Genomic DNA, 13,247 nt, shown 5'->3' on the forward strand with positions numbered 1-13,247 from the left:
TTATCATTGACCTGACTAACATTGTTTTTTTCTCACAATGTGCAGGTGATCAAATGGAGTCCACATCTGGAGTAGCACCCAAACCTGTCATGTTCAAGTTGCAAGGTGTACCTTCAAAGTGAAGATTCCACGATGATTACGCTGAGATTAGAGATACTGACCTCAAACACACAGACTTAGGAGAATTCCTGAGAATTTGCAACAAGCCAATAGAGAGATCAACCATGATGTCCGCATTGATCCGTTTTGGATTGGTGAACGCAGTGTCACATCCTGTGTCCATACAATCAACTGAATTGATCATGTCCCTGTCACAGCATTTCATTCCTAATGAAAGAGTAGTCAAGAGTGTCACCGGAGAAGTGGTGTTGGATCTATGGCCCAACAACATTGAGAGGGTCTTTCATCTTCCTAGAGCAGACCAGTTCATCTGATTTTCCTATGAAATAGTTGAAAGATGGTACAAGGAGCATCAGCAAGAGGCCATTGACATAATACAATCCTCCTACCTCATTGAGAAGCCTCCTTGGGGAAGGATAACAGGAATAAGTGGATATGACTCGAGGATACATGAAGGAAGACATTGGATACTCTATCATTCTTCTAAGCAGAGTCATGGGCTTACCTGCAATAGGTCACCTCAGTACATTCATGGTCAACTTCATTGAGACCATCAAACAGGCAAAGATACCATTGGATTGGGCTACCACACGAAGTGAAAACTTGTGTGAACAACTGAGGACAGTGAAGGATAAGAAGAAGTTTTACATGACTTCTTACATGGTGTACCTACTTGTAGCAAGGGTGACAAACTATCCCAATTTGTATAGGAGAGGCAATATGCAGGATCCCAATGCCTGGCCATACATAGTCTACTCTCAGTTGGTGAAGAAGAAACTCTCAGTGCAGAGTAAGGAATACAGAATCATGAATGATGCGTTCATCTTTGTGATCATTTGATTCATTGAGGGAGACTCTGGGAAGAGGTTATTTGATGAAGCCAAAGCACAAGTCACAGCTCTCGGAACCTACTTCATCCAGTTCAAAACGTTCACATATCTGCGGGAAGCCAGTGCCTCTATCAATCCTAAGAAGCTCCCGAGATAACCAAGTGACAAACTGGTGTTGTTGGAGATATCCAAGCAAATTGAGTCGTCCTATGAGATGATAAAGAGACAACAAAGACCTTGTTGGGCATGGCCATTAATCATTGGACCATATCAGGTGAAGAGGAAACAAGACATTTCGTCCTACGAATGGGAGTGGAAAAACTATCCTCTTGAAGAATACAACTCTCTCGACCATATTTTGACAATGTTTGGAAAGTGGAGAGTCTAGCAGGAAGAGACTTTCATCATGAGGATGTTGTTGAGGATCACTGGATGAATGCCACAAATGACTACAATGTCCACATTAGGGACTATTGTAGGATGACTTTGTATCTAGCAGAAAAGGCTCTCCAGTTGAATATCCCAGAGGAGATAAGGCAACAAGATTCTAAGGAGTTACTGGACCCCTTGTTCAATGCAGATAAAATTGGCAAAAGGCCTATTATGAATGTTGAGGTTGACAGGGAAGAGGTTGATGATATTAATCATCGAGCGAGGCATGTCATCAGAATGAAAAAGGATTGGAACAAGAAACCATTTCCACTTGATCCAATTCCTGACACAGTGATCTTCCACACAGATGCTCACCCAGAAAGAGGTAGAGGAAGGAAAGTAACAATTCCTACCTTCGCATAATATCATCGAGCGAGGCATGTCATCAAAATGACAAAGGATTGGAACAAGAAACCATTTCTGATGCAGGAGCATCTTGCATGGGAAAATTATTGGAAAAAAAAAAAATTTAAAAAAAAAATTGGAGGAGAGAGAAAGTGACAAAAATTAGAGGAGAAATAATAATAAAAATTTAAAAAAGGGAAAAAGGAGAAAAGAAAGGAAAAGAGGATTTCTATTTTCGAGGTGCATAGGTGGCATAATAGAAAAAATAAAAAAATAATAAATGGTTGTCATTTCATTTATCGAGGTGTGTGGGTAGAATTCTAGAAAATTATGAATATTGTAGAAAGTTGTGGATATTGTAGAAGGTTATGGAAGTTGTAGAAGGTTGTGGAGGAATTCTAGAAGGTTGTGGATAAGCCATGCATGGGGTGGTAAGTGCCTATTTAAGCAGGGCATATGAGCATTTCAAATCAAGCTTGAAAAGAAGGTGAAAGCTCGACGAGTAGAAACTTGAGAAGTAGTAGTTGTGGAAGGAGAAGCTCAAGGAGAAGCTTGATATCATCTTGTGGGTGTTGTAAGGATCTTCAAGTATAATAAAATTTCTTGTGAAGCATTTTTTTTTTTGGTCTCCATATTGTTGCACTCTTGGTTATGAGTTGGTAGGGTGGTGTGGCCCTTTATCAATTTCCACTTGATCCAATTCCTAACACAGTGATCTTCCACACACATGCTTGCCCAGAAAGAGGTAGAGGAAGGAAAGTAACAATTCCTACCTTCACAGCTCAGTCTCCTATTAAGCCAGAAACAGTGTACCAACTTGATCGCTCAGTTGGATATTGTCACCCTCCTAAAAGGAAGGGAAAGAAAAAAACAAAGAGGACCTCTCCCCAAAGGATTCAGACAAAACAGACGCCTCCCCAGCAGTAGGAATAGAGTCCACAAGGGTCCCAAGATACTGGAGCTACACAAGTCCAAGATGAACCGCAGTTGCCTCCTATTGTACCTAGCCAACCAGAAGAGGGAGAGATTTCGCAAGTCTTCATTCCTCCTACGCAAGATGACCCAGCTTCTCCTTCTACCTCCAAGAAACAGAAGAGGATTAAGATTCGAATGAAGAAAAGGAAAAGGATTAGTAGAAGATTAGTGCCTAATCCATCTATTCCTGAAAGCATTCTGGAAGGAGACGAGGAGGAGGAGGAAGAAGAAGAAGAAGAGGAAGAGGAAAAAGTGCCCCTACAGGGAAGAACTCAGCTATCTAGAGGCACAAATTTGCAAAGAAGAAAGAATGCCACGGGTACCCTGCCATCCACTCAAGCAAAACCCTTAGAGCTCTCTTTTTTGGAAGATGAAGTATAGCAGTGGGTGGATGAGTAGAGTGAAGAAAGTGATGATGTTTTCTCAATGTCAGATTTTGATTTCATGCCCATAGGTACAAAGTTGATTGGGGATAAGATCAAGGACACCCCTGCAAGTGAACCTCAATAGGAAGACTGGACGCAAATGTCACCAAATACACAAGGTCCTGATCTTACTCCTCCATCTCCACCACGAATTCTAGTGGTAGAACAATCCTCCACCTTAGAGTTATGAGGAAGAACAAGTTCAGAAGGAGCAATCATCAGAGGAGCAACTGGAAGAAATGGCAACCGGTGAAGTGTCAAAAGGACAAATGGTCAAATATTCTCAACCACTTTCCCAAGACACTGAGGTTCAGGCTACAAGGTCTACTGAGACAGAGGCTACACAAGGAAAGCCCTCCCAACAGGATATAACTCCCAGTAGCAGCGACAAAGGGAAGGAAGGTGCAAAACACACCTCTTCATCATCAAGAGCCAAGTCCTCAACAAGACGCATCGCTAGATGGATTTGAAAGGAGATAATGAGGACTACTAAGCCTCAATTTCGTGCTTCAGAGGAAGACATTTGTGACATTGCAAAGATCTTGAACAAACCTAAGTCTTCATCACATGATGTAGCACCACTAGCATCTGTCACCAACATACGAAACTAGGATTTATTTGCACAAGTGGCTCTCCCTCCTGAAGGCACAGATGCAGAAGGCCTTAGCCTCAAGGATTATGAATTAAAGGATGTTATGTTGGGAAGGCCTACATGGGTTTAGCCCAACAAATGATGACTATGGGAGTCAAAGAGGTCCTCAAGTACATGGAACAAGAGGAGATTGAACTCCATGTTCGAAGGCAAGTTGAGATCTTAAAAGGATATTTAGCCAAAGTCATTGGTCCTCTTGATCCTGAACACCCTAAGCAAACTCTAAACACTATACTTAGAGAAGTGGAAGGTGTACAACCTGACCCATTTTTGAAGGCTTGTCAGGAATGGTGAGGAAGTTTTGAGGAGAAAGGTGTTACTATTATCACAGGGAATTTGAAGTTACTGCATGCTATGCAAGAGAACGTGAATAAGATCGTAGCAATTTTGAAGCAAGACTTCAATATTATGGATGAGGTACGTGCCTGGAGTAAGGATTTGTAGACTCTATAAGTCATAAAGGGCCAAAGATATTGGGTTTTGATTGATGTATATATCGGAGAAGAATTAGACATGATTGATGATTGGATAGAGAAAATAGCGGATAGCAATAAACTAATGGAGACATTACATGAGGAGATCCATCGGCTCAAGGACCAAGCCCGAGAGCAGATTTTGGAAGTAGAGAGACACTACAATGATGCATGCTTGGATATTTTTGAAGATGAGGAATGTGAAATTTTTTTACCTGTAGACACAAATAGTGGAGAATTTCAGGAAGATTTTTATGGAGGTTTATGATGATGAGGACATCTGATAATCTTTTAGGACAGAAGAAGCCCTATTAGAGTTAGATACCAAACTTATAGATTTTGCAGAGACACGAATTGAGGTGGACAACTACAGACAAAAGGTCAAGGATGAATATGAGGCTTTAGATATTCCAAATACGGCTAAGATAATTGAGATGATAGAGAAATTCAAGCGCAAACATCCAAACATAGCTTTGGGATGAAGAAGAACAAAACCTAAATGTCAAAATTTCAATTTTGACACTCAGTAAAATTTTGAGATTTTGACCCTGTTGAGGTCCGCAGCTCCGCAGGTGCATAGGTCCACAAGTATGCAAGTTCGTAGCTCCGCAATTCAAAGGTGTGCCGACAATTAACTACCAATTCCAAAAATAGTGCTTCCCATGCATCGGGAACACATTCTGACGGTAGTTTAACTTCGACATATGCTTAGTAAAGGACAAGCTTATATTTTTGGCACCTCCAAATGCTCCTACTTCGACTAAAGGCTTCCTCCTACTTTCTCTCTCATATTTTTTCTATTTTTGACATGTAAAGTGCTCATGCATCTAATTAATGAATAAAATATGGATGGAGTCTCTCTAAGCACTAGATTAATTGTTAGTCTGTATATATTTAGTTTGTTTTAATGTTTTTAAAGCATTTTATTGCATGAAGATATCTCTCACTCTCAACACAAATTGAGGAGACGATTTCTTATAAATAACCCATTGTAAAATGTAAAAAGGGGCACAGTTATTATGCAATAAAATTATGCTTTTGGTGCTTGCATTTGGAGTGTAGTGATTCTTGCCTGAATGTGTCTTTGTTTTGTGGATTTTGTTCATAAAATTGTGATTGAGCCAAAGGTTTATTGCGTTGTTTCCGGTTGTGCGATCTTTTAATTCTAGTGTTTCCTACAAATTTACGAATTCTGCTAATGTAATGAGCTTGAGAAGAGATCATTGAATTGTGCCTGCATAGCCTTTTGTCTCGCATGAGCGCACTTTTCGTGGCCTTGCGATTTGATGAAAGGTGAAATATCATACGATTGTTAAAGTTTCTCACCGACGATTGCATCAATGGATTCTAGTAAGCACTGCTCCTGTTTTCATTGGTTTCCTGCCGATTTATTCAAAATCTTAACTCGCAGCATGTTGTTTTCTGTAGCTTATGTCCGTTTAGGATTTAAATTTCATGTTATTTGCTTTCAGTTTTTTTATTTGCTTTGCTAACCCCTTGCTAGAATAGGAATTCATTTTAGTTGCACTGTTAGAATTGCATTTATTGAAAAACCAGAAAATACAAAAAATATTGTTCTTTTTTGTATTATTTTGAGATAGCGAACAGGTTTACTTCATTTTGAGATCATAATAGAACCAGCAAAGGCCTCCTCATGAACAATCACATTTATCTTCAACTAAGCATATTTAGGTACGTCACAAGACAAGTACTGAACCTTGGAGTTGATCCCAAAAGATTAGCTTTTCAAGAGAGGAATTGTGTAATTGATTCTTACCGTTGACCTTGTGCGTAATGACTACCCAACATTAATCAACTTCCAATTTTTTTGAAAGTGCATAATTTTTTGTCTACTTTCCAAATCTGCAATTAGATTGTAGGCTTGTGTGGATAGAAATACTATTTTCAGAAATAGGCCCTAAATTGGCAAGTGGCTATAAAATTCCTAAATCATCCATTGGGGGGGTTCTTTGATTCTCTCTTGCATTTTTGGAGGTGCATGCATTCATTGATAACATGGAGGAGTTTTGTCGCACATGTCGACAAATTAGACTCCCAATGACAAAAAGGAACTATCACAAATAATCATTGATCATCTACGAAGTGGGCATAAGTATTTCCTTATTTATGTTCCAACAAACTAATCTTTGACACTGAAGAATAGTCACCTATTAACAAACTCTTGGATATCATTATATTGAATATCAGTTCAGATTGTTGGCATGTCATTAAAAAGATCATTCACCCTTATGATATGTGGATGGCTCTTTGGAAAGAATATGGAGATCCAACAATTCCTCCTTTTCTAGAAGACATTCTATCATTAGTCACTTCAACTATGGTTCCTTCACCTCCAAATGAGATCACAGCTCCTGATGCTCCTGTTGCTACTACTAATCTAGTTCCAGCTATAGATGCTTCTAATTCAGTGCAGCAGGAAAAACTATGTCTTCCTACTTTAGCTTCATGGGATGACTTCCTTTCAGATATTACAAGTTTGTTCGTGGAGTCTCACATTGAAGATGTGTGAGACATCATCAATTATATTCGTCTTCTCTTTGTTGAGGCAAATACTTCATCCATAGCCATAGTGATAGGTTCAAAACAACAAGGTACACCTTGTCTTCCAGCTCCAACATCAGTGGATGACTTCTTGACAAATATTTCAGGTTTGTTTGTGGAGTCACACATAGCAGATTTGGAGACATCATTGATGATATACATCTTCTCTTTGATGAAAAATATCCTTCTTCAGTTGTTGCGAGGGCTCACTCTGACCCTAATGTCCATTCTCTACATGATCAGTCTTCACAGGTTAATGTGATTGTGGATTCCTATGTACAGCAATTGCAGGAGGTCTATTTATCATTTGAGGAGGCAATTGGTTCTTTGGGACATGTTGTCCATCCATCCTTACTTGTACACATGTTCTTTTCCACAGTGTTGGAAGGGGCGAACATCCGCATTGACACAAGGATAGTTGAGCAGGTTTCAAAGACACCATTCATCATTAGGATTCTTTCTACACATAGGGGAAGCATATCATTTGTAGCTCTGCCATTGTTTCTTCCAAAGGGGAGAAACATTATTTAGCGGTCATGGATCAGCTTCTACATTAGAGCAGCTATCACTGGTCGGCACACTACATTTGGAGAGGGGCCTACCTTGTCTCCTTCTTCTTCTCTTTTATGGGGGAAAGTTTTTCCTCTTATGGGGTTTTATCCTTCTTATACTTCTCTTTTGTATATACTTGATGTATGTCATAATGGGGGGGTCTTGATTACTCCATCCATGCATCTTGATTTTTCATCTCTCTTTTTGGGGGAGGGTTTTTTCCACGAGGTTTTTCCTCTTTCTCCGCTTTATGAGAGATTGTATTGCACTTTTGTACATGGGTACCTAACATGGCCTAGTAGTTGGGACCCATCTTGTATTTCATCCTAGCTTTCATAAGCTTAAGTGCATTCCCCTAAGTCGCACTTAAGGAGGGGTGTTAGTGTAAATAAGTATTTACTTATTACACTTTACTTAAGTTTACTTAAGTTAATGCATTATTTTATTATTTCTTAAGTGAGACACTTAGGAGTTTGTGTACTCTTATGAGGTGTCATGTTGACAACACTAGAGTAAGCAAATCTAATTTAACACATGGTGTCTACAACACTGGAGTTTGCATAATTAACTGAGTTGTCATGTAGACAACATGGTTATTTGCACTCTTAATTAAGCACATGGTTTCTAAAACATTATTTTTCATACTACACCTTTGTAGGCTTATCCTCTCATCATTCCACTTACTCATGTGCTTAATGGAGGATAATCCACTCCTGGTGGACATGTGCTTGGTTGTATGACTTATCCTGTTGCTAACTCTTAGGCATTCTAGAAGCATTCCAGAGGCCTTTATATACAGGCACTCCTAGTGTACTTTTACAATACATTGAATTGAATACTATATTGTTATTCTAATCATATTGTTTTGATCTACTATTGTGCTTATGCTTGAGTTCCTTGATCTTGGGTGATTTTTTCCTAAGGAAAATTCTTACATGGTATCAGAGCTATACCAAATTCTTATATGGTATCAGAAATGAAGGAGATTCTCTTCACATAGTCATTTAAGACCATTCTTGCTTCAGCACCTTGACCCAAATCTAGAGAATCCACAAATATTGGGAGTGTCTAGAGCCAAAATGGACCTCACCATTGTATCTAGAACGTCGATTCGGTAAAAATTAACTATAAATTCGCCTATATCAGGCCATAGTCAAATTTGAGGCAATTTTTTTTTGCAAACTGACACCTAGAGGCCCAATTTGCAGAATTGGAATGATCATTTTAGATATCTGAATTTAAGTTTCAAATCTACATATTTTATCATTTGAATCTTTGCAATTTCTTTGCATTATTTTCGGATCTACATATTTTGTCCAGAAAAATTTTGGCCATCAAGCCAGTAGGAGAGATTTTTTGTAGAAGATTGGAGCTTGTTGGTGTTAATCAAATATTGGCATCATATTCAAAAGGCCAGAAAACCCCCAAATTTACTTTTGTTTCATCAAAATCAGACATCTGAGGTGAAAATTAGAGTCAATTGATTTTTGGAGGTGCGATGGCAGTGATTCAGGAAAAACAATAACAGAGGTGATGTTCAAATAGCAATATCTCCTTCATATGGACTTCGTTTTTCAAACAATTTTTTTTGTTTTGGGGTAAAATTTCGTGATCTACACATTGGTGCAGGTGGTTTGAGATCTTTGTTCCTGAATATTTCTACAACTCGCGAATCTCGATTTTTGCCACTTCAAATGCTTAGTACGGACTCATCTAGACACATAATCAAGTTTTTTTTTTTTTTTAAGTGCATAATTTTTTGTCTACTTTCCAAATCTGCAATTAGATTATATGCTTGTGTAGATAGAAATGCTATTTTCAAAAATGGGCCCTAAATTGGCAAGTGGCTATAAAAAGTTTGAATCATCCATTTGGGGGGGGGTGGGTTAATTCTCTCTTGAATTTTCTGGGGTGCATGCATTCATTGATCTCATGGAGGATTTTTGTCACACATGTCGGCGAATTAGATCCTTGTTGACAAAAAGGAACTATCACAAATAGAGTGCTTTAATCATTGATCATCTACGAAGCGAGCATAAGGAAGTATTTCCTTATTTATGTTCCAACAAACTGATCTCTAACGCTGAGGAATAGCCACCTATTAACCAACTCTTGGATATCATTATATTGAATATCAGTTCAGATTGTTGGCATGTCATTAAAAAGCTCATTCACTCTTATGATATGTGGATGGCTCTTTGGAAAGAATATGGAGATCCAACAATTCCTCCTTTTCCAGAAGACATTCTATCATTAGTCACTTCAACTATGGTTCCTTCACCTCCAAATGAGATCACACCTCCTGATGCTCCTATTGCTAGTACTGATCCAGTCCCAGCTATAGATGCTTCTAATTCAATGCAGCAGGAAACACTCTGTCTTCCTACTTCATGTAATGTCCCCTTTCTAGCATTCATAGCATGATGTTGTCGTTAGCCTATTTCCCCACAGTCCCGTAGGCTAACTAGGACATTAAAAGGGCTTAGAGGCCATTTGGCCTAGACAGTTTCAGTTGCAGGTCTTTCTGAGGGGCTCTGGGGCAACTTTGGGCATACTTACTATTAAAAGTAAGTCATCTTGGACATGGCCGAAAATTCAGTCACAGTGGTATGTCGATGGTAATTGTTTAAAATCGACAGGAAAACTTATTTATCATTGATAAGATTTGTTATGCATTGATAAAGCCATTTTATAAAGTTAAATTTAAATATTTAACTTTATTAATGCATAGACTATAGTTTGTGGGAAATATTTAAATTAAAAGAGTTCCCTTTATTTTTATAACACATTGGAGACATAAGGTACATAAAGGGAGTTATGTTTTATCCCACATTGAGAAAACGAAGGATTGAGCTCTTGAGAGAACACTATAAAAGAAATGGAAGAGCTCTTTTTTTTTTATGCTTGGATGAAGATTAATGTTATGTTGCTGGATATCTGATTATCGGGCTTGGAGGACGGAATCCCTCTTTGCTAGCATTCTCTTCGCTGTTGGAAGACACAGTCAAGAGGATCAAGGGTGTTTTCACTTCAGGAAACACACTGGGTTTCATTTGGGGCATTCGCATAAAGAAATTTACAAGGGTTTGAGATGCAGATCTGAAGTTAATTATTGCTATAGTGCCGCATGAACAGTATTTTGCTACAATCGGCATGAACAGTATTTTGCTACAGTACGGCGTGAACAGTGTTGGTATCAAGTTTACTTGTTTTTCCGGCTGATTAGAAGTTTGGAGGGCTGCCGACTACATCTGCAAAATACTACGGCAACTAATTCCAGGTTTCTTCTGTCAAATTTTGATACTTTGTATAATAATTGTTGAATACAAGTCTGAATAGTTGTTGCAGCCTTTAAGGCAGCTGTAAGTGCACATCTACATTTAAAAATCACCCTTTATCAGCAAATTGAAAGAGTTTCCAAATTTTTCATATACTGTTGAATGTGTGCCAAGTGTTTGTGAAAATGTTATGATGTGTATTATGCATTTTAATGTCACTTCATAGTTGTTCGTAAATCTACTCATTGGAAAGCAATTTATTGAGGAAATTTGCTTTATGAGTTTGCATACAAAGTGTTTAACAATATTCCTTAAGTTAAATTTCTACAAGTCAAAGTTCAAATCAGGGGAGGATACTACAGCGGTATCAGAGCTATAAGTCATACAATCCTGTGGAGGTCTCATAGGAAATTTGGAACTAGCGGATAAAGGGGAAAGTGTTTGATGAAATGTCAAAACACTAAAATCAGAGCATTTATGTTTGAGCATGCGACAGGGGCCTTATAATTTCCGCAATACCAGAGCAAGACAAAGTAGGAGTTTAGACCTGCAAAGCAAACAGTCTAGTTCATCCGTAGAGGGGGGTATAGAATCCAGTCATACAGACACAGCGGAGGTATTCTTTGATCAAGACAACAATATGGGTGACTGAGATAACAGGAATACAAGATTAGGTGGAGGCGGGAATGCCGGTCCAGAGCCTGGAGAGGAAAGATTCTTATAGTTATTAGAGACCTTGGTACAGGGTCAGCGAGTAGCAGAACAAAGGGCACAGGAACAGAATCAGAGATTGGATCTTATGATGCAGATGATGGCTCGTCAAATGGGGTTGAATGCTAACATGGGTGGAGGAAATAATCAGAATGGTAACAATCAAAATGGAAATGATCAGGATGGGACACATAATGGAGATGAACAAGTTGGGAACAATTTCGGTCATGCACCCCAACGAGCTAGGACAGTGAGTTCAAGGCCCATGATTCCTACATTTCCTCCTAGAGCTCCAGAGCAGCTCATACCAGAGCCCCAGATTACTGATATAAAGGACCAGTTGAGGAGAGATTGGGAAGTCGGAGGGCCAGATTTTACTGCTGCAATTACCTTTAGGGAGTATATGGATGTGCGGATGAAACATATGCCACGTGGACATGACAGGAACCAGAGCTATGAGCTATGGAAGAAAGTAGGGAGACTTGAGTTACCGTATTATGATGGCTCAGGAAAGTCTATAGCAAGAGCTTGGGTTCAAAAGCTTGGCACATACTTTCAATTGAACCCTATGCCCGAGGAAGAAGCTATTAAGTACGCAGCAATTCATCTGGATGGGTTAGCACACGAGTGGTGGCATCATGGTATGGTCACTATGGGACATGCACACATTACCTCATATGTGGAGTTTACAGAGAGGCTGATTGAACGTTTTGATAGGAAGGATCCAGAACTCCATTTCAAGGAGTTAGCTCAGCTTAAACAGTGGGGATCATTAGAAACATACATTTCAGAGTTTCAGAAACTTGCAGTATTAGTAACAGATGTATATGAACAGAGGATACGAGTTCTATTTATGGATGGGTTACCTGATCCGTTGAGAGGGTGGATTAAAGCTCTCAACCCTCCCACTTTGTAGGAAGCCATTAAGAAAGCTCGTGACATGGATTCCTCTTCATCTTCAAAAAATAAATTCCAGGCAAAGAGTTTCCCTTCAAGGAAAGATAAGGACAGGAAACCTTTTCATAAATAGGTTCAGCCAGCTAAGGAGGAAAGTAAGAGGTTGGACAATGAGACACTTAATGATCTCAGGAAGAAGAAGCTTTGTTTTCATTGTAGGGAGCCTTGGGATTTGTCACATAAGTGTCCATTGAAAGCAAAAGCTAAGCAGATGGAGTACTTTTCAGCCGAAGAGTCAATAGATGGAGATTCAGAGCAGTCATCCGAATCAGATGGAGATGATGATAGTTCTTCACATGAGGAAGCACGTGGTGATAGCACGATAGCTCAGTTGTCAAGTATACAGGAGGCTGTCACTTTCAGAGTTAGGGGAACCTTGGATGGACAGAGAGTTGTGGCACTCATTGATACAGGGGCGACACATAACTTCATTAATGAGAAGTTTGTGACACGCAGAGGGCTACATACAGAGGAGCATATGGGATTTAAGGTGATGGTTGTCGATGGCTTCAAAATTGAATGTACCAAGAAAATCTCCAACTTGCAGCTTTGTTTGGGAGATTATGACATGACAGGAGATTTCTTTGTGGTCAACATTAGTGATCAGGATAGGGTGCTTGGGATGAACTGGATGAAGTCTCTGGCAGAGTTTACATTTAAGCTTGAGAAAATGGAAATGAGGTTTGAGGCAAATGGTAAGAAGATAGTGCTCAGAGGTTTGTCAGATGGGAGACTTCGAGTGGTTTCACTCAAGCGAATGCAGAGTTTCTTTAGACATGATCAGGTGCAGTGGGCAGCAGAGTTTAGAGCAATGCCTGAGATGACAGAGCAGCATAAACAAGAGTATCCACCTGATTTACAAAAAATAATAACCAAACATACTAAGGTGTTTGGTGAGATACCTCCAGGGAGACCCCCGGATAGGGGAATCGAGC

Source organism: Cupressus sempervirens, chromosome 2 (genome assembly GCF_028749045.1).
Source record: "Cupressus sempervirens isolate cs-2001-9-10 chromosome 2, ASM2874904v1, whole genome shotgun sequence".
Taxonomy (NCBI): Eukaryota; Viridiplantae; Streptophyta; class Pinopsida; order Cupressales; family Cupressaceae; genus Cupressus; species Cupressus sempervirens.